The following is an 18,743-nucleotide window of genomic DNA, read 5'->3' as shown; positions in this document are numbered from 1 at the left end:
AACGATAAGCCCTCTTCTCGCCCGACGAGTGAAGCGCATAAAGGAGCCTGGAGGAGCAGGCTGCAGGGCGGGGGAGGGGGGAGGAGGCTGTAAGGTAACTAGCTTCTCGAGACGCCGGGATGCGTTCCTGGGGCAGCGCCGCGCAGTATGGAGGGTAAAAGGTTACGAGAGTAGCGGAGCGGCTCCCAGACAGATTTAAGGGAGGAGAGTGGGAGGTAAGGGGGGGAGGGGGAGTGGCATGTCAAGCTGCAGCGCGTTGAGAGTTGCAGTTGCGGCCGTGACAGATAATGCGGCTGCGACAGGCGTGGGCTAGAGAGACAGTTAAGTCTCTCTCCGTTAGAGCGCGTGCGGCAGCGGAGAGTAGTTTTCATCGCTCTGTCTCTCTCGCATCCATGGACCGTCTAGTAAAGGTGAGAGAGACAGAGCGACGAAAGCGACTCTCGGAATCAGTCCGCAGCGGCGGCAGCAGCCGTGGCCTAGAGAGGATATGCGTCTCTTTCTTTTTGGCGGTGAGGTGGAGTGGAGAAGTCTCCCCGGGGAGCGTGGAAGAATGGCGTTCTGTGACGGCAGCCACCGGCGGGACCGCCAAGCCAAGCCTCACCGCCACGGAGCAGCTCGGTGATGTGGTCGCGAGGCCGCGACGCCGCGTCTCACGCCCCGTTTAGTTCGTAATTTCCATTGGGAAGGTCATTTGAGGGGCAGGTCAACTAAAACGGATAAAACAAGTTTTTTTCGGAAGAATTTTTATCCTTTACTTCTATTAATATATTTCGATAACAAATGTGGATTGATCAACTCTTCAGCTGTAAACACTGCAATGATACGTGCCCGCACCCAAAATAAACGGGAAATGAAAATAGCTCTTCTTTAACTGGAAAAGCCGAAGGCGGAAAACAACCACCCTCTCCGAGCAGCAAGCACCCTGAACACACCATCGCTGCAACCTCAACACGCCACCGCCGCCGCGCCCCGCCGCGCCCCGGCGCACCCCGCCCCGCCGCGGCTCGCCGGCCGTGTGGAGGGGGTGGTTTCAACAACAAGAGTGGGCCGGCACCAGCACGTGGTCCGCTCGGCGCGGCGCTACGCGGCGCCGCTCCGCGAGGCCAGTCAGTCGACTGAGGGAGTCAGCCGGGATGGTAAGGGCCTCATGGAGAGCCGCACCGACGCCCCCGCCGGCGCACCGCCTGCTCGCCGCGACCACGCCGCCCCGAGCGCCCCGACGCCACCCTGTTGCGGCCGCTGCGGCCCTTGCGGCGCCCTGCCGTCGCCGACGACGACGTCGTCAGCGGCGCGCTGCCACCACCGGCACCCCACCGCCGCCTGCTGCGGTCTCGGCGGCGTCCTCGGAGTCGCCCTGGTCGCGGCCGTGCTGCTGCAGGTGCTGACGGCGCCCGTCCACGCCGCCAAGAGCCACGTCTTCGAGAAGCCGGCGAAGGGCCCCGGTGAGTGCGACTCCATTCGCCAGACCCTCGTCCAGACCGTCACGGTGGCGGCACTGTCCGTTGCCGCTATCGCTGCCGCGCAGTCCCAGCCGCGCTGAAATTTGTCGGGGTAATCAGTTTAGCATGGCAATGGAAAATGCAAACCACTTGGCGACCCCATTCGCTATTGGCGCGGCTTTCGCGGGCATTCGCGGGGAATAAACAGAGCATGCCACACTCGGCGGTGCTAAAATGTTTTGACAGCTTTCAGCGTGCTTTCCCGCCGCAGGCCGCGGGAGAGTTCCGCGCCGGGTGCCTGCACTCAGTGCCGCCGCGGCCAAGCGACGCTCAGAGAGGGCAGTGCGGGACAGCGCGGGGCAGTGGACTGTCCGATTAATATTCCCCTACCGGTTACTCAGCTACCGGCGTGCGGGGCTGGCGGTGGTCTCGACCTCGTTTCTCGACTGTCCAACTCGGGCCGACTGCCCTAGTGGGATGGCACTCTCGTCTTCACTTGGGGACGGAGTGACCTGCCGTGACGTGCACCGCCAGTGCGGACGCTCGGAATGCGAAGCCGCCACACTGCAAAGCTCTGCGTCGCTACTCGCCGCGAGGCGTTGCCTTTCCTCTGACTTTCCCTGTCCGCCCCACTACATCACTGACACACTTCGAGGCGCGGTGCCGCACTCCTCGGCCGGGTCGTCGATCACTTACCGAGTGCCGCTCACCACCCCAGTGTGGTGGCTGGCGTCGTCTACACTCAGAATGCGAACGCCACAGCGTCAACGGGTGCAGTGCGCGTCCGTGGGTGCAGTTTCTTTCCATAAATTTAGCGGAGGGCATTTTTCCGGAACGGGTAGGCCGTGGAATCTCGATGTGGCCACGTCTGGAGCTGCGTCGACCCAGGTTGAACCGCGCGCTGGCGCCAATAGGCTCCTCGTTGGCAGGCCAGCCCAGGCTCCAGACCGCCCTCCATCGCCTCCTCGCGGTTTGGCGGTTTGGCGCCGTGTCGCCACTGGAACCAGCGCCACCGACGGCCGAGCAATGCAGCCGGCCCGCCAAACTTGTCTCGCGGCGCCGCTGACGAAAAGTCCAACAAAGTTGGAGGATTTGCAGTGTATGGAAAAGTTGGCGAGGGTTGATACGAACGGGCACGCGCCGCGCCGCGCCGCCACTGTAGTGACTGCGCGGTCCCCGTCGGCCATCACAGTGTGTCGGCATGTTGATGGCGCGCGCGAAACGGCGCTGATTTGGTCCCCGAGCGACCCGCCGCCAAGTCCAGGACTCGTTTTCCTGAACCGCCGACGACAACGACGCTTCAGCGAAAGCACCATGGCGATGAATCGAGTCTTATGATTTTGAATTACTTTTCCAAGCATCGTCAAAGTCATGCATATCGCTAGGGTGGTGAAAATGGTCCTTTCTCCAGCACCTTTTCGGAAAGGTTTACAGACCTGCATGCTGCTTAGGTCTACGGCACCCCTGTGCAAACAAACGCGTGGTGCCGCCCCCTCGGGAAGCGCATTTGTAAACTGGCGGGCACGGCCAACCCTGGTGACTCCCCCGGAAGACACTGCGTGCTCGGTCCGACGATCGACTACGCACGGCTCGCCTCTCGGCGTTAACCGCGGTGTGCCTCGATGGGCAAACACTGGTAGGCGTTTAGCTGGGCGTGATGGTGTGTCGTCGGCCTGCCGGGCGTGTTGGGCGTGTCGGGCGGGGCCATCGCGTACCGCGTCCCCGGCAGTCAGGAAGTCACCAACGATCACCACGCCTGATATCGCATCCCAATCTGCCCGCTGAAGTGCCCTGCCCGGCGAGGCGGGGTGGGGCCGCGCGGGGCGGGGCGCATAGGAAGCGAAAGTGCGGAGGGAGAGGGCAGGTTTAAGCTCCCGCAGCGGCCCCTTCCCTAACACCCCTCCTCCCTGTGTCGACTGGTACGACAGCCTCATCTACGCATCCACGCCTCTCGCCGGCCCCGACCAGCCAGAGGACAAGACCAAACACACACACACACACACACGCACACACACACACACAGCTTCTCAAATGATCCTGTAGGCCAGGGGTCTCAGAGTGAGCATGGTTGCGGGCCGCATAGAGAGAGAGAGAAAGGCAAAGAAGAGAGATGGGAGATGGAATAAGTGAGGCGGGGAAGGTGTGACACACCGGACTCGACCCAGCCGCACGGCAGCGGCGACGGCGGCGACCCAGCGCCGCGCTGCCTCGGCCGCACGGGCTGACTGTCCTTGTTCCTCCCATATGACCCTGTGAGTGTGAGAGAGATGCCGGCCAGCCACGGCCAGCCGGCCGGTTGACACGTTTGACAGCTGGGCGACGAGGCAGCGCGCCGCCGCCAGCCGCCGCTGGCCGCCGCTGACTGAGCTTGGACCTGTGCGGCCCGAGTGTGTAGCCCGCCTATCTTCCCCATTGCGGCCTGCTGCGGGCCGTATGGCTCCCGAGCACCGGGCCGGAGCGGCCCGCGGGCTGCCCGTCTGAGACCCCTGCTGTAGGCCTGCTGAAAGCACAGCACTGTCCGCTAAAACTCGAACCGAAACAAATGAAACGTTAACACCCTTGCCCCACTGACTTTTCCCCCACACACCTTTGCTTCGCCAAGCTGCTTGCCCCGATTCAGGTCAGTTCCTTTGCCTCAATACGTGACCCGCTACCCACACACTCGCACGCATCACACACTCCACCCTCCTCGCAACGCGGCTCGACGCGGCCGCACATGCAGACACGTCATGACTTCCGCAGTGGCTCTGCTTTTCTGCCGGAATGACACCGCAGAACGGCTCGGGCATTAATCATGACACCGCGAGGCGGGGCCGGCCCAGGCAGCCCATGCCAGCCCATGCCAGCCCATGCCAGCCCACCAAGTGGCAGTGCGAGGACGGAGGCGTCGCGGACACCTGTCGATGAACGCCATCGCCATCTCGCGCACTCCGCGGCCGCGGCCTCCACCACAAAGACTCTTCTACGCCGTCCAGATCCTTCCAGATCCTTGCAGACCTTCCAGAGGTCGCGGCGCAACATTTGTCACCTCGCAGTGTCGCGCAGGGCGGCAGGGCTGCCGGTGTTGGCCGTGACGTTCCGCGCGAAAGCAGTGCGAAGCGGTGCGTAGCGCGTCGAGTGGCGATCGCCGAACATGCACGCCGAAGCACGAAACGGCTACCGGCAGTGACAGCGTTGACTGACTGCTGCTGCTCCACGCTCCACACACAGACACGACACACACACACACACACACACACACACACACACACACACACACACACACACACACACACCGGAGGGGTGGCGCACGAATCTGTCATGAGGAGCTGACGCTTCCCTTGCGACACTCATGACTAAGTGTCACGAGCTGGTGTGCACTTTGCCGGTACGGCTCTCGGTATGGGACGTCGATGGGGCCGGGCGTGGGTGCATGGGAGCGTGTGTACGTGTGTGCGTGTGTAGGGGAGGGGAGTGGTCTGCATTGTGGCGTTCGTCCCAGCCAGCGCCTGCGATGCCGAGGGTAGGCCAGCCCGGCGCACGGCCACGCAGCCGGGTTGCCTACCTCACAGGCGGCTCTGCCTGGGCGTGGAAAAGTGGAAATGATGCCAAACCATGACTCCGATAAAACAGTCATAATTCGAAATCAAAATGCCACCAGTGACGTCATTTTGATCTGCAGATTTGACAGTGGCGACGACGGCCTGCTCGTTGTTGGCGGCGTCGCAATCTCGTGCCCTCCCTCCGCGACTAGTGACTGGACGTGACCGAGGTGACAAGTGTCGCCCTGCGGCATGCGCGGCCTGCCACACGTCCTACTCGTCGTCCTTGGCGGGCTGGGCGACGGCGCGCTGGAACGGCGCTGCTGGAACCGCCGCCGGGTACCGAGTCCCCCGCACGCCGCACCCGCGGACCATTGTGACGAGCACGGCCCGTTTGTGTGGGGCTCGTCACCATTTTCGGCGAGGATTTCTTGTTCGCCGCGCAGCGATTTGGCGAGTTCATTGTGCCCCACGAATCGGCAGGCGACGCGCGTCACGGGCGGCCGCCTTGGTGGCGGTCTTCGAGGCCGTCTTGGTGACGGCGGTCGTCGCGGAACACGCCCTACACTGTCACCCTGCCATCCCGGGGCCCATAAAAAAGGAAGCCTGTCTTAGTTGAGCAACACAATTTAGATGTCGGCCGCGCGGTGGCGTTCGAGCCACCGTCTGCGCACGCGCGACGCGTCTGTGTGAGTCCGCGTGTGTGTGCGAGAACCCGCGTTCGGTAGACCCCAAGGTTTATGGCGAAGAAAGTTTGGCCGGCGGCTGGCAATCTTGTGGCGAGTCGCCCCGCCACAGGGGCTGGCCCAGCCGCCCGCAGGGCAGGCCGCAGGCCCATCCTGGAACGGGACCCGCCGCCGCGTCCGGGGCGGTCCGAGGCCGTCAGCAGCTGGGACGGCGGGCAGACGGACAGACTGACAAAATTGATGCCCACCTCGGCTAAGTACTTGAAACCCGACGGCCGGCAGCCGGCAGGGTAGGGTGTGGGCAGGGAGATCCTGGTCGGTAAACCAGGTGCTCCACAACAATGCCGCCCTCCCGGTCGGCTGCCGTCGACCTGTGTGGCGCTCGCCATGCTCGCCATCGCTTACGTGACACCCGTCATTGCTCACGATTATCAGGGGGAGTGTCATCGCCCCGCCCGCTGCACGCGGGGCCTGGGCGCCGCACCGTGCCGTGCCGTACCGGTCCGTAAACTGGTTTTACACGCGTCCGCGACACGCACGCTCTGTCGCGCACCGTCGCGCTCTGTCGCTATCCGCCGGAAATTGAGCCGTCTGAGGCCGGATGCGATTCTTTGTGCGTTCCGCGCTGCGCGTTCGGGGCTGGGCGGGGCTGGCCGGGCGGGGCGCAGCAACCTGTGCAGCGGTGCCGCGACGCGCAGCGTGATGCGCCGCGTGACGCGCTTCCAGCGCTTCCAGCCTGGAAGCGGAACAAGCTGCCATAAATCTGGACAGGGCGTCCTCACTGGTGCGTGCAGAAGCGCCAACTTGCCTGCATAATCTGATACGCGAGGGGCGAAAAAGAGTGTTGCCGGTTTTTGAACCCGCGTCCCGGGATGTTTCTAACACGCTCATCATCTGCAGTCACCCCCACCCCGTCGCTGTCTCTCCCCCTCGCAGCGATGACACAATTGGATCGAGCGCCAACAGGTGCATGAAACATCCCAAACGTTTGCAGTTCCCCTCGCAAGCAGCACCAGGGTGGAGGAAAAAAATGAAAAGAGAAGGGGAGTGTATGACGACGTCATCTCCATCTCCCTCTCTCCCTCCTTGGCGTTTTGCTGTTTGCTATGCAAATGTGTCTCATCCAATATCCGACTGACGGAGTTCTGCCCTCGAGCGACGTATGGCCGTATTGTGGTAAGCGTGAAAACGTCTCGCCAAGCACCTCGGCCGTGTCGGCCGCGTCGGCCGCGTCTCCCTGGGCGCCAGTCCTCCCTTTGTCTGTCTCGAGACCCATCTCATCCCTCGCTCACACGAGCGCGCGCGGTATATTTTATTGAAACGGAAAAATATATGATCCTGCCATTCCGCGTTTCAACATCTCGTAGCACAAACACAAACACTTGAGCGCGGAGGGGAGACGGCGACGACGGCGCGGGCTGATGGACTAGCGGCAGATATTGGTTTCGGGCCTCAACTAGCGCCACTCGTACGCCTTTACTTTCCCGCCACTCTTAATCTCTTTTTCTTGGTGGGTGCGCGAGCGTGTGTGTGTATGTCTATCTTTGTTGCCGCGATTGGCGGCCTTGCCTTGGCTGCCGTAACGAGGCGGGCCTTGGCGCTGCACCGCCCTGCAGACGCTCTGTCTCTCTCGCACTCATGGCGCGAACCGTGCAGGTGCGACAGAGCGACGACTCTCAGTCCGCTGCACCGCGCTGGGACCTCGGCTGGGACAGGCCAGACAGGGATGCCGACGTCGCGCCGAATAAGTATTTCCAGGGCTAACGGCCGCTGCACACGCGAGGGCCGCGGCGGCCGCGGCGTCGTACACACGGAGGCGTTGTCGCGTCCCCGCCGTCGCGCGCCTTTCGATTGGCACCGACGTTGCCTGCGGAAGGAGGAAGCCGCAGCCAAGACGCCAACGTTTGAAAAAAAAAGGAAAAGAAGAAGAGAGGAAAGTGAGCGGGAAAAAAGTCGGTCAGGTTGATGCAGGTATTCGAACCTAACATCATCTGACTTCCGGGCGAGGGGACGCGCGAGACCACTCGGCTATCACAACACGGTCAGCGCGTCGCGCCAACGCCATATTGACTTTCACGCGGGGCGACGGCGGCGATGCACTTGTGCAAATGAGACTGGCGACGTATTTCAACGCAACGATGTGTGCGGTCCAGGTCAGCGGGCCGCGCTGGCTGGAGTCGGGATCGGGCGGCAGGGGTGGCGGGGGTGGCGGGGGCGGCGGGGCCTCAAATCGGCCGAACGACAACATGCCCGTTATGGCATTGTGGCATCGGGGCCAGCGCCGTGCTGGCTGCTGGACCGTCCATCCAATTTCTGGCCTTTTCGAGTCAACTGTTATGCTGCTGGCGGAGCCGCTGGCCGAGCCGCTGCCGCCCAGTGCGTCGCCAGTCGTCGGGCCGCCGCGGTCGAACGGCCGCGTTTCCGTCAACAGCCATATTCATGCTGCACAAACAGTGCTGATGGGGGCGTTTTAAACGAGTTACTCTCCTCCTCCACCCGGCGGGCCAGGGGCATGGCCAGCCCCATGGCCAGGCCGGACTGCCGAATGCAGGGTCCCTCCCCCGCCCCTGCCTGCGCCCCACTTCCGGGGCACACGGCGGCACACGGTCGCTTCAGGCACATTTACCGGCCGGGGGCACTCTCACACCGCGCGGCCTGCTTTGGGCTTTTGCAGCCGATTGCTCCAAATATTCATACACGCGAGCCACCGAGTGCTCCGCCGCAGCAGCGGCCCGCGGGATCTGTTGCGGTCGCTAAAAGCCGCACATGAAAGAATTAAAATTTCAATTTTATTTTTAAATTGGAAATACGAACCGGTTGTGTGCCCAAAGCGGGCCTGTTGCGTGGACCGCATTCAAAAACCCGCCAAGCGCGCGGCAAGAACTGGCGTCCGTTTTTGCGGCGCGGATGGCAGCGGCACAATCAGCCGAACGACGCGAACGACGCGGACGGCGTTTAAAAATAAAAATGATGATTAATAAAAGGCAACAAACTGCTGGTAACACAAACAACACGCGTGGCGCCCGTCGGGCCGTCGCGCCACGGCAGGCCTGGGCAGGCCTGGGCAGGTCGGGCTTAGCACGGCACGGCTCGCAACGGCCCGGTGCAGCGAGAGCCCTGATTTTGTTGACTCAACCAGCTGACGCGTTTTGGCGGGTGTTGGCGGTGCTGCCCCGTGTCATCACAGAACGCGCCCCTCATAAAAAAACAGAATAACACAAAAGTTGGCCGGAAAAATTAAACAAATTCCCGGACACGGCGAAACAAACACATACACACGGAAACACACACACACACACACACGCTCTCACACGAGAACTCTTATACGACCGTTGGCGTCTTCCACCCTGCATTTTACTCCCACCCTTTTCTTTTTCTGTTGATGTTGTTGTTTATCTGGCATCTGGTTTACGACCACAAAATAAGTTTCCTCCCCTGCAATTGCACTGGCTTGACATGCGGCTGTCTCGTCACAACTACTCATTTTCTGGAGCGTAATAATATGGACGATAAAAAGAAGAACAATTTTCCAGACGGAACGTGAGAGACACACGTAAAGAGCGGTCGTCTGGTGACGGGGTGACACCCACAGGCGGATTCCGAGCAGCGGTGCAGCGTCCCGTGGGAGCGAGAGAGAAAGTTCAGCCTGTCGATGTGACTTGTCCGGTTGTCGTAATCTGAGGCGGACTCGGCCACCACCCTATCGCCATACCGAAAATGGAGATTCTTGCCGCCCGTTACGACTGGCTTGCCCTCCTTGCCTGTCGCTACCGTCGCGTGGCCGCGGCGCGGCACGGCACGGCACGGCACGGCACGGCTCGGCACCGGCGTCGCTTGATGCGTCGCTTGACGGGCCCGTGTCCTGAAACAACAGCTGGCAAGGCCATAATGACTTAGGAGGGCAGGCACGACGAGTCGCTGCCACAAAATTGCCAACGGCTGCGGAGAAAGCAAACAAAAAAGTAAACATGTTTCGCTTCACTTTTGTGCCGCGACGAGCCCTGCTTATCATAATGCTTCATTGAGGTGCGCGACGAACGCGCGGCACGGCGCCCAGCAGGTGGACCGCGCGGCCTGCCGCCTCTGTTCGCGCGCCGCGATATTTACCCCCTTAAGTCATTTAAAGCCGGGCAACGCGCGGCCGGCTAAGCCCACTTTACGGCAGGGAGGGGGAGGGGGCGGTGCCGGCAGTGCGGCGCCCGGTGGCGGCCGGTGGCGGCCGGCCATTGGCGACGACGCGATTCATTAAACCGGGCCAGCGTGCCGGGCTTTCACCTCGCACGCACACCCACACACTCGCACTGCACACACAGGGCGGCACGCGGCCATGCCGCCACAGCTGTTGTTCCTGCGGCCCGCGGCATGGCATGCCGCATGGCGACGCTGCGTGGGAGATCTTGACGCGGGGGCGCCGCCGTCATCGAACTGACGGCGTTCGGACAGTGCACCGCCTGCACCGCACCGACCGCACCCGTGGGACGGGCTACCCGTCGCGACAGGTGCACATCGACCCCCCTTTCAATAAGGCACAACCTATTTGGATGGCAAAGTTTCCAAGGCCGGCCGGCCCAGCGGTCCCCCACTTCCCGCCGCCCAACCCCACCCCGCCGCACCCCGCCTCGCACGCAACACGCCGTGATCATCATTAGATGCCTGACCCACTTCCATGGCAAGCGCAACGGAATGCAAAATTCCTGCCAAAAGCGGCGGGGACGGACGGCGTCAGGCAGCCTACCCGTACAGAAAAAGCGGAACATGGGGGAAGGAAAGAACAGCGACCGAGCCGGAAGCGGAAGTCCGCGCGGGAGACGGCCGGGCCGCGGTCTTGTGATCTGCGTTTCCCTGCTCCGCGCCGGAGGGGTGCTGGATGCGTGTGATCGGCCACCCGCCCCGCCACGCCCCGCCCCGCCCCGCCCCGCCCCGGCTCACGCGCAGCCCGTCATAAGAAGCTACGAGCGTTGCAAATCAGCCCGAAGTGCTTCTATCCCCCATGGAAATGATTATAATTTTTTTTATATAATACATATAAACGTCGTATAACTTGCGTGTTTTTTACAGACTTTTTATAAAAGGTTTATTTGTTTTGTACAAAACCATTATAAATCTGCTTATATTTGGATATAAAATCTTCTTAAATGGGGGGAAAATATGAAGAACGTATATTGTGAGTTATATTTGAAGTATAAGATCAATTTTAAATGGGTTATAATTGAGTGTATAAAATATAAACGCAGTTATAAACGAGTAAGATTAGGTAATTATAACTTTGTTTTACAAACCTTTTGGTTCAAAGTATATAAACAAGTTATTTCTTAACTACATTTAAAATATCGTAGATTTATGTGACTGAAAACAATGTCACCATAAATAGTGGATTTATAACTGACGTTTTAACTGCGTATAAGGTGTGTTGTACTTTGGCGACACCTATACCTAATGTACCATACCATCCATGTATATGGAATATAATCGTTTTATAGGCACAAAGATAAACGAGATTATTACTCTTCCGTGTGTAAATTAAATGTAGAAAAGTGACACTTTATAATTTGTTTATAAAATTTATGAACAACGCCGACAGATGGCGTTAGTGTCGCTCCTCAGCTATTTTCTCCGAAATTTGGCCCTCCTTCCACTAGGAAGTGACTAGAATGTTCAAAATAGGTGTCATATTGAAGAACATGATGGGACTAATGTTTTAAGTGCAGCGCGGCATCAACAGGCCGATGCACACCTATGCTATTGAGCGTTGTCATTATTCTCTCGCATGTGGCTAGCAGTTGGAGTTTACTTAGGTATCGGGGACTCCACGACTAGAGTCTGGGGTCTCCCCTATGGGGAGTTGAGCGGGAGGAATTTTTGATACCCACTCCATGGTTGTGCTGAGGCATGGCCGGGAGAGAGGGTGAATGTAGGCCTTGAGAACATGGCCACTGCCTCCTAACATGAGCAAACTACTTACTGCCTTGGTAGAGAATTTAGTAATTATAAACCGAATATATTGCTTTTAACCCAACATTATAATGTGCCACTATATTTCTTTTATAAATGAAATATAATATTTGGCCAATTCTTTGTAAAAACTTTATATCTGAATTATATATTTTTATAAAATGTTTCTATGTCTTTGTTTCTGATATATAATATTGATATAATTAGATATATTGTTTTTATACGTGTCATGTATCAAACTTATAAATGCAGAATGTTTCACATTATAACAATTTTATATTGTTATTACATGACGTATATAAATCAAATTATAATTATTTCCATGGGGGGCAGTCCGCCCGACTGCCTTCCTGTCCGGTCCGGCCGGCCCAGCCAGACCCGGGCAGGCATCGCCCTGCCCCTTGCCCTGCTGCTGGCCCCCCTGGCCCCGCTCCTCGCGGACGGACAACGAGGCCCCGTCCGCGGTGCCCACGCCGACCAGTGGCCGATACACGCGTTGTTTTCCATTTTGAAGCGCCGGCTTCACTAATGCGTGTGTCGACACAGGCGCGGCCGGGCGCGGCCATCGGAATGGACAAGCTAGTGCCTTTGCCGGCATGCACTCTGCCGCGCGCGTCAGTCCCGCTCCGCTTCACAGCCCTTCCCCTTTTCGGGCCGCGCGTCCATGATGTTTGGCCCGCCATGCGACTAAAATCGAGAGCGAGATAAGAACATGGAGCACGCTACTGTGCACGAGCAGCGAGTCTGTGAGTATGGATCAATGTGTGTGTGTGTGAATGGGTGTGTCTTGTGCGAGGCAGGGGCCTCAAGAGTCAAAGAGAGAGAGATTGAAAAAGGAGGCCAGGGGGAAAGAGCTGGGGATGGGGTGAGCGCTGTTGAATTAGCAAAATAACAAGTTGATTGAGAAGCCAAATCCCCTCCTCTTGCTTCACAGACTACACTAATCTCTCGTCCTCATCATCGCATCCTGCACTGCGGTCCCTCAGCCTTATGCAGTGTTATTACCCTCATAATCCACATCACCCTAAGCCGCCTCCATCTCTATGATAAGGTGACACCCAGCTAGGCCGCATCACACCCTCGGAATCTTAGTCGCCTCTGTGTGCGTGTGTGTGTGCACCCCAATCTCAACTGCGCCCCGTCTGGAGGCGATGCGGCCCTCCAAGTGGTCTAGGGAGAGGTTCGGGTCCCGTGTCGGGTAAGACCCCACTACGGCCCCACCGGGGCTCCGCGCTCCGCGCTGGCCCATTGGAGAGGGGGGCGGGGGTGCTTGCGGCCAACCGAGGAGGTCGCAGTTTGCGGCTCAGCCTACTTGGCCACGACACTGGGTCGCGGGTCCCGTTGGGTCCGGACGACCGGCCGGCGAGGGCGACACCTCTCAGCACCGTGAGCTGACGGCGTTTTAAATCTTTGGCTCTCGCTGGTTGCCGTCTATCTGACGCGGATGATCGGACCGGCAAAAACAGGTGTTGCTGCGGAAATTAAATCTCGGTTTGTGACGCCCTGTTTCCGGTATGGACCCTTTGCTGTGGGGGAGGGTGGCCTTATCGAGAGTGGAGGGGTGGGGAGGGGAGGGTTGCCCAGCAGGCAGACGCACGGGTCGACCAGCCAGACCGCCACGCCTGCGGCTTCAGAGTAACACAGGTGTAAATGGGATCAGGATTTTCTGATCACCTAGCGCTGATCACTTACTGGATCAGAAAATAGAGGATCAGAAAAAAACCTGATGCTTTTTCGAACACCTTTTCTGATGTTTTTTATCCTGATTCCTGATCACGTTTCTGATCAGCGTGGCTCTGATCACCTCGGGTCTGATCACCACTGGAGTAGAATCAGAAATTGTATTATCAGAAATGTAACGATATCTGACTCAGGATATTTTCACGACCATGAAAGATACGGAGATGAGGCAAACGGCTCTAGGGGGTCGAAACTGAGTCCGATCCAATTCTGCAATCCGTTTTACGCTAGCTCGCCATCAGCTCTCAAAATGCCAGAAGATATGGTCTAAATTTCATGACCTTGAAAATGCCCTAGCCAAATGTCGCGAACATATCGCTCACCAAATTTGAAACCAAAATTCCGAAAACTTTCTGTTTTACAGGCATCTAGATTTTTGAGACATCACGATTTTCTGATAGTTTTGCATGTTATCAGAATGTCTATGTTTTCTGATGACTCTATTCTGATCACTGTCTGATCACTTTTCGGATCAGAAATTTTCCCTGATCACTTACTAGCGATCAGACTTTTTCTCTGATCATTTCACAGTTATCAGAAATTCTTGTAATTCTGATGCCAATTTTTCTGATAGTGCACCAATGATCAGAAAATCCCAAATTTTATCAGAAAAATGGGTAAATGATCAGAAGATCCTGATCCCATTTACACCTGTGAAATTTCCTTAATAAAGGATTATCCCAAAATTAAACAACAACCTCCATGCATTCCGTTGTCACTTTTTATTCGAAAATTAGAATAAACTTGTTTTTATTTAGCAAGCAGGCCGCGTCTGGGTTTTCTGCGTGCAGGCGCGCCCTGCGCGTGCGGGTGTGGTGGGGTGTTTCTAGTTTTTTTTTACAGCGATCTCCCCTCAGCGAGTGGGCCGAGTCGGGCCCATATCAATGAGGACGCATGCCTTCGGACGGCACTTACTTCGCTCGCCTCTGACGTTTAGGGCCTCGGCTGGGAGCCAGGGCCGGGGAGCGAGGCTGGCGGGGGTGGCAGGGAGCGGGCGAGGGTCACCGCATCCCAATCCAAGACACCCTCCCCGGCTCCTCCGTGTTTGTCCAGCCAGTCCCTCCGCTAGCCCGCTTGCCCCTAGAGGTCTCCGCGTCAGGCGTTAGCACGGACGAAGACCGCCGGCCTTGTCCTTGGCCGAGATGCGACCCTCTGGCTTTGCCGCCGTGGCTCATTCAGAAAAAAATAATGTTTTCGTCGCTCTCTTGCACTTATGGGGCGTTCCGCGGGGGTGAGGGAGAGAGGCAGCGACTGGGTAGAATCAGACTACTGCCGGGTTGGTGGTCGAAGCCTTATTTCGAGCCCGGGCCTCTTACCATCCGCCCCCACGTAGGACTACAACTCTCGCCATGCATGTGCCCCAAGGGGTGCTAAGAACCGCCCCTCTCTCCCCGGTCCTTGGGGCGCCTTCCCCCTCCACCGCCTTCTCGGCGGCACCCTCACCGTAAATTTGGAAGATATGTCCCCGGCGCGGCCCGGCGCGGTGGGCCCTGCTCTTAATTGCGAACCACCTGGTAGCGAACAGCGATGCGTATACCTCGCCATCGAAGGACGCCGGAGTGCAGAGAACATCCCATGTGGCGAGAAGTCAAAACTTGCGACGACGTGCATGCTGGCCGACGCGACGGACTGTGGCATGTGTCTCTCTCCAGTGCCGTGAACCCAGTCGAGGGCTTAGCGATTCAGCGGCCGTGGCTGGTGTGGCGGTCTATGCGTCAGGCTGTCAGACAGTGAAGGGGGGAGAGGGGAGGGGCACCCCCGACCGCATCCAGCAGCCAGCGGTCGGTCGAGCCGAGAGTGAAAAGGCGGGTCGGGACGCATCCCGTGAGACAACCGCCAAAGAGGTGGGAATGGCCGTGTTGGAGCATGGACGCCGCAGGAAAACAGGGTTCGAGGTTCGAGGACTTGCTCATTTTTTCTGCGTGAAACTTCACACGGCACGGAGACAAATGTTTGGTGAAAATATTGACCACTGACGGTATTGTGAGGCTCTGTGATGCCTTTCTGACGGACACTGACGCTATTCGACGCGACCAGGTTTCTTGAGACGTACCCGGAAGTGTGGCGTCCTCAGGCCCCGCTTCATTACCGCTACACTCGAAGGCCGTGATTTCCCCGCCTGACACGGAGACGCGAATCAATAAGGCGGGGGACGATGAGGAAGCATGGCATCGAGGGCCGCGGAGGGGCGGTCCGGGGGCGGGCCGGGGGCGGCGTGAATGGCCGACCTACGTCCAGGCAGTCTGCGTGGCCGTCTGTTTGTCCACGTCAGGCAAACAGACATTACATGTGTGTTCGCCAGCTGTTACCAGCCCACAGTCAACAAGATGCACGGGGGAAGGCGCTGCACTGCGCTGCAGTGCGCTGCGCCGCTCGGCAGATGCGGCGGGCAATATCTGGACACAAAGGCGGAACGGGACGCAGAGCCGAGACCTGGCAGTCGCTGGAAACGCGCCGCGGTGAAGGCGAGGCCGTGGAGGGTGCACCGCTCGGGCGTTGGACTCGGGCGGGGCGACGACGTCGAGGGTTTATCGATGGCCATAACAGCTGTTTCCTTCGTGGAATAAACCATGTAGGATCAGTCACAATAACAGGCGAGGAAGACCCCCATGAAATGGCGGGAGGGGCCGCAACTACTGGAGAAATGAGGGACGGGCGGCGAGCTGATCTGGAGGCCCGACACGCCAGCCACGCCAGCCACGCCACCGTGGGCCGAAGGGCCGTAGGGCCGCGGCAGAACCGTAACCTTGCCGGACTAGGGCGCCCCTTGTTTTCGCTTGCGCCTGAATGCTTTTTGATCCCGGCATCCCGGCCGCCGCTGCTGAGGAGCCTGAGCACTCTATCCACCCTAAATCAAAGCGCAGCCTCGGCGAAGCCTTGGCGCACCCACCCCTCCTTACCGATTCCCCCTCGGCATGACTAGACAAAACGGCTCCCCGCCCGGCCTGGCGTTGCCTGGCATTGCCTGCCGCCGCCTGGACAGGGCGGCTTCCCTGGAGTGCCCCTCCAGGCACTCTCTCCAGTCTCTCCTCGTATGGGGTCTTTCCATTCAGTTCGTGTCGCATTTCGGCGAGCCGCTGGAGTGGCTGAGGCCGTCATCGCCTTACGCGTGATCCCTCGCCCGAGGCCCTCGTCGTCTCCTCTATCTTGTTTTTCACGGTTTGCGGCGGTAGAACCGAACTAAGTCGATTGGGGCGACAACAGCGGGCTTTGGCGGGCCAGGCCGGCCCTGCCCCGCCCTGCCCCGTGGTTGCGGCTGTTTGGACAAGTGAGGCCTCAGTCAGCCACCCCGCCCGGGGCCCGGCCCGGCCCGTGTTTGCTTTATTCATGGCTTGTGGCCCCCGCCCCGCCCCGCGCCGTCCTCGCGAGCAGTGTCCCGGCCAGGGCGCCTGGTTACCGTGTTGTACCAGCGCCCTCGCACGCCCCGCCGCGCCCCGCCGCGCCCGCCGCCCCGCCGCGCCCGGGGCTGTTTGGCCGCCCTTACAAGGTGTTACAGTGAATGCAGGACCCGCCTTCCGGTGCGTTCCGGTGCGTTGATCCGGTCGCACCAGCCGCGGCTGCGTGGGCCGGAAAAGGCTGCAGTCGGTGGCCCCGGCCTGCCAGTTCCGGGCCTGGCAGCCCCGCCGCCCGCCCCTCCCCCGCCCCCTCGTCCGCCGCTTTCTCCCGGGACATGACCCTCGACGCATACGGAATCGCAGTCAGTACAGCGCTGTGGCTGTGGCGTTGCACGGTGTGGTTGCCGGGCAGGCCTAGCCCGCCCCGGGCCTTCGGAGGGCGGATGTGTTTCGCCGGCGGCCTGCGGGGAGGGGAAAGCGGGGGGGGGGGGGGAGTCCGGGACGCCTTGGACCTCCCTGCTTCGACTTCTCCCCGAGGGGCAGCTTGGCGTCGAGCGGGCCGACGGCGCCGACGGCCGGATCGGATTATGGTCATCATCAGTCAATTAGCCAGCTCTCGCTTTCGGTGCCCTTCAAGGAGAGGCATCTTCCAGCGTCCTGCCTCGGGTCCGTTACGCGACCGGAAGGTAACCCGACTGTACGCAACAGACAAAAGCACTCTCTCTCTCTCTCTCTCTCTCTCTCTCTCTCTCTCTCTCTCTCTCAAAATACAAACGACGACGTCATCAACCTTGGCGGATCCGTAAGAATTTCGAAAATTCCATGTGTGAGGCTACAAATGACTTGTTTTAAAATCTGGATATCCTTTTTGGACCATCTCGCGGCGGCGGCGGCTAAGCGGATCGCTGTGATGAGGAGCCATACAGCCACTGCACCTGCAAGCGAACCTCATTATTCTTCCATCCCCCCACCCCCACACACACACAAACACAAACACACATCGCAGTGCCGGAGCGCAGCCAAGCCAAGTGCCCCGTGATGCCGGACGCGATGCCGGACGCGATGCCGCCCGGGTTGCTGGGATTGCTTCAAGCCTGTCCATGCCATTCTTCTGCTGCCTCATCTCCGCGCGTAATAAACCTCGCCCCTTTTGTAGGAACGGAGATTAGAAGCCTGTGTAGGGAGACAACGCATAAAAGATAACCACGGCCACTTCCCGGTCAGCGCGCTACACATCTTTTTAAGGGAACAAAAATGAGATAAAAGAATATATGTGTGTGTCCGGCGGGGCTGGCGGGGCTGGCGGGGCTGGCGGGGCTGGCGGGGCTGGCGGGGCTGGCAGCCAGCTGGCGGACGGCAGGGTGGCCGGCGGCGCGGCGGGATGCAGCGGCGCGCGGTGCCTGGCGGTGCCTGCTGGCGGTGCCTGCTGGCGGTGCTGCCCACCTAGCCCTAGCACTCCATTCAACGCACACACTCACACACACGCCCACCGAAAAAAAAACAGCTTTATATTGTGGCGTAATCTGGGCGCCCTGAGGGGACGGCGCGGCCGACGGGGCGGTCGACGGGGTGGGCGGCGCGGTGGCCGGTCGGAAAGAAGCTACCCGCCGCGAATCGCGTTCTCATCGATTAATGCGCCGCGCTAATCCTGAGGGGAGGGCCGGCAGGGCCTTGATGAGATGCGAGCCGCAAGCTGCTCGTGAACGGATTTTTTGGGAACCCGTTTTACCCTATAGGGCGACCCCGTTGGGCTTCGTCTATCAGCAGCTTGCGCGTCCCCGCTGAAAATAAAGGTTCAGCGAATTCATTTAGGACAGGATCGAAAGCACGATATCAATGCTTGCACTGCACCTGGTCGTTTGACTAGCATGTCTGACCTTCCCCCACCCTCGTCAGAGCCAGCGTGGCGTGGCGCGGCGTCCCCAGTGTGTGCTCCACGTCCCTTCGGGGCTCCTTACACGCACCGTTACCTGTCACCGTCTCTCCCGGCCTGTTTCCCCCGGTTTCGCCCTTTTTCACATTTCCTCTTTCCCCTGGAACCTCGGCCAGCATCGCGGGGCCTGGTGGGGC

At 59.4% G+C, this 18,743-nt stretch overlaps 1 protein-coding gene across 1 annotated transcript in view; it reads left to right on the top strand.

Annotated features, from left to right (window-relative positions):
• Nucleotides 1-1,329: 1,329 nt before the first annotated feature.
• The window catches only part of LOC117652675 (neurotrimin-like), a 53,586-nt gene continuing 36,172 nt past the window's right edge, over nucleotides 1,330-18,743 (top strand). Inside the window, exon 1 of the mRNA XM_034397766.1 lies at nucleotides 1,330-1,442. The gene's annotated coding sequence lies outside the window, so the exon portion shown is untranslated. The remainder of the gene's footprint in view (nucleotides 1,443-18,743) is intronic.

Source organism: Thrips palmi, unplaced genomic scaffold, assembly GCF_012932325.1.
Source record: "Thrips palmi isolate BJ-2018 unplaced genomic scaffold, TpBJ-2018v1 HiC_scaffold_10, whole genome shotgun sequence".
NCBI lineage: Eukaryota > Metazoa > Arthropoda > Insecta > Thysanoptera > Thripidae > Thrips > Thrips palmi.
The sequence above is the reverse complement of the archived record's forward strand: the minus strand, read 5'-3'. Positions and strand labels throughout refer to the sequence as shown.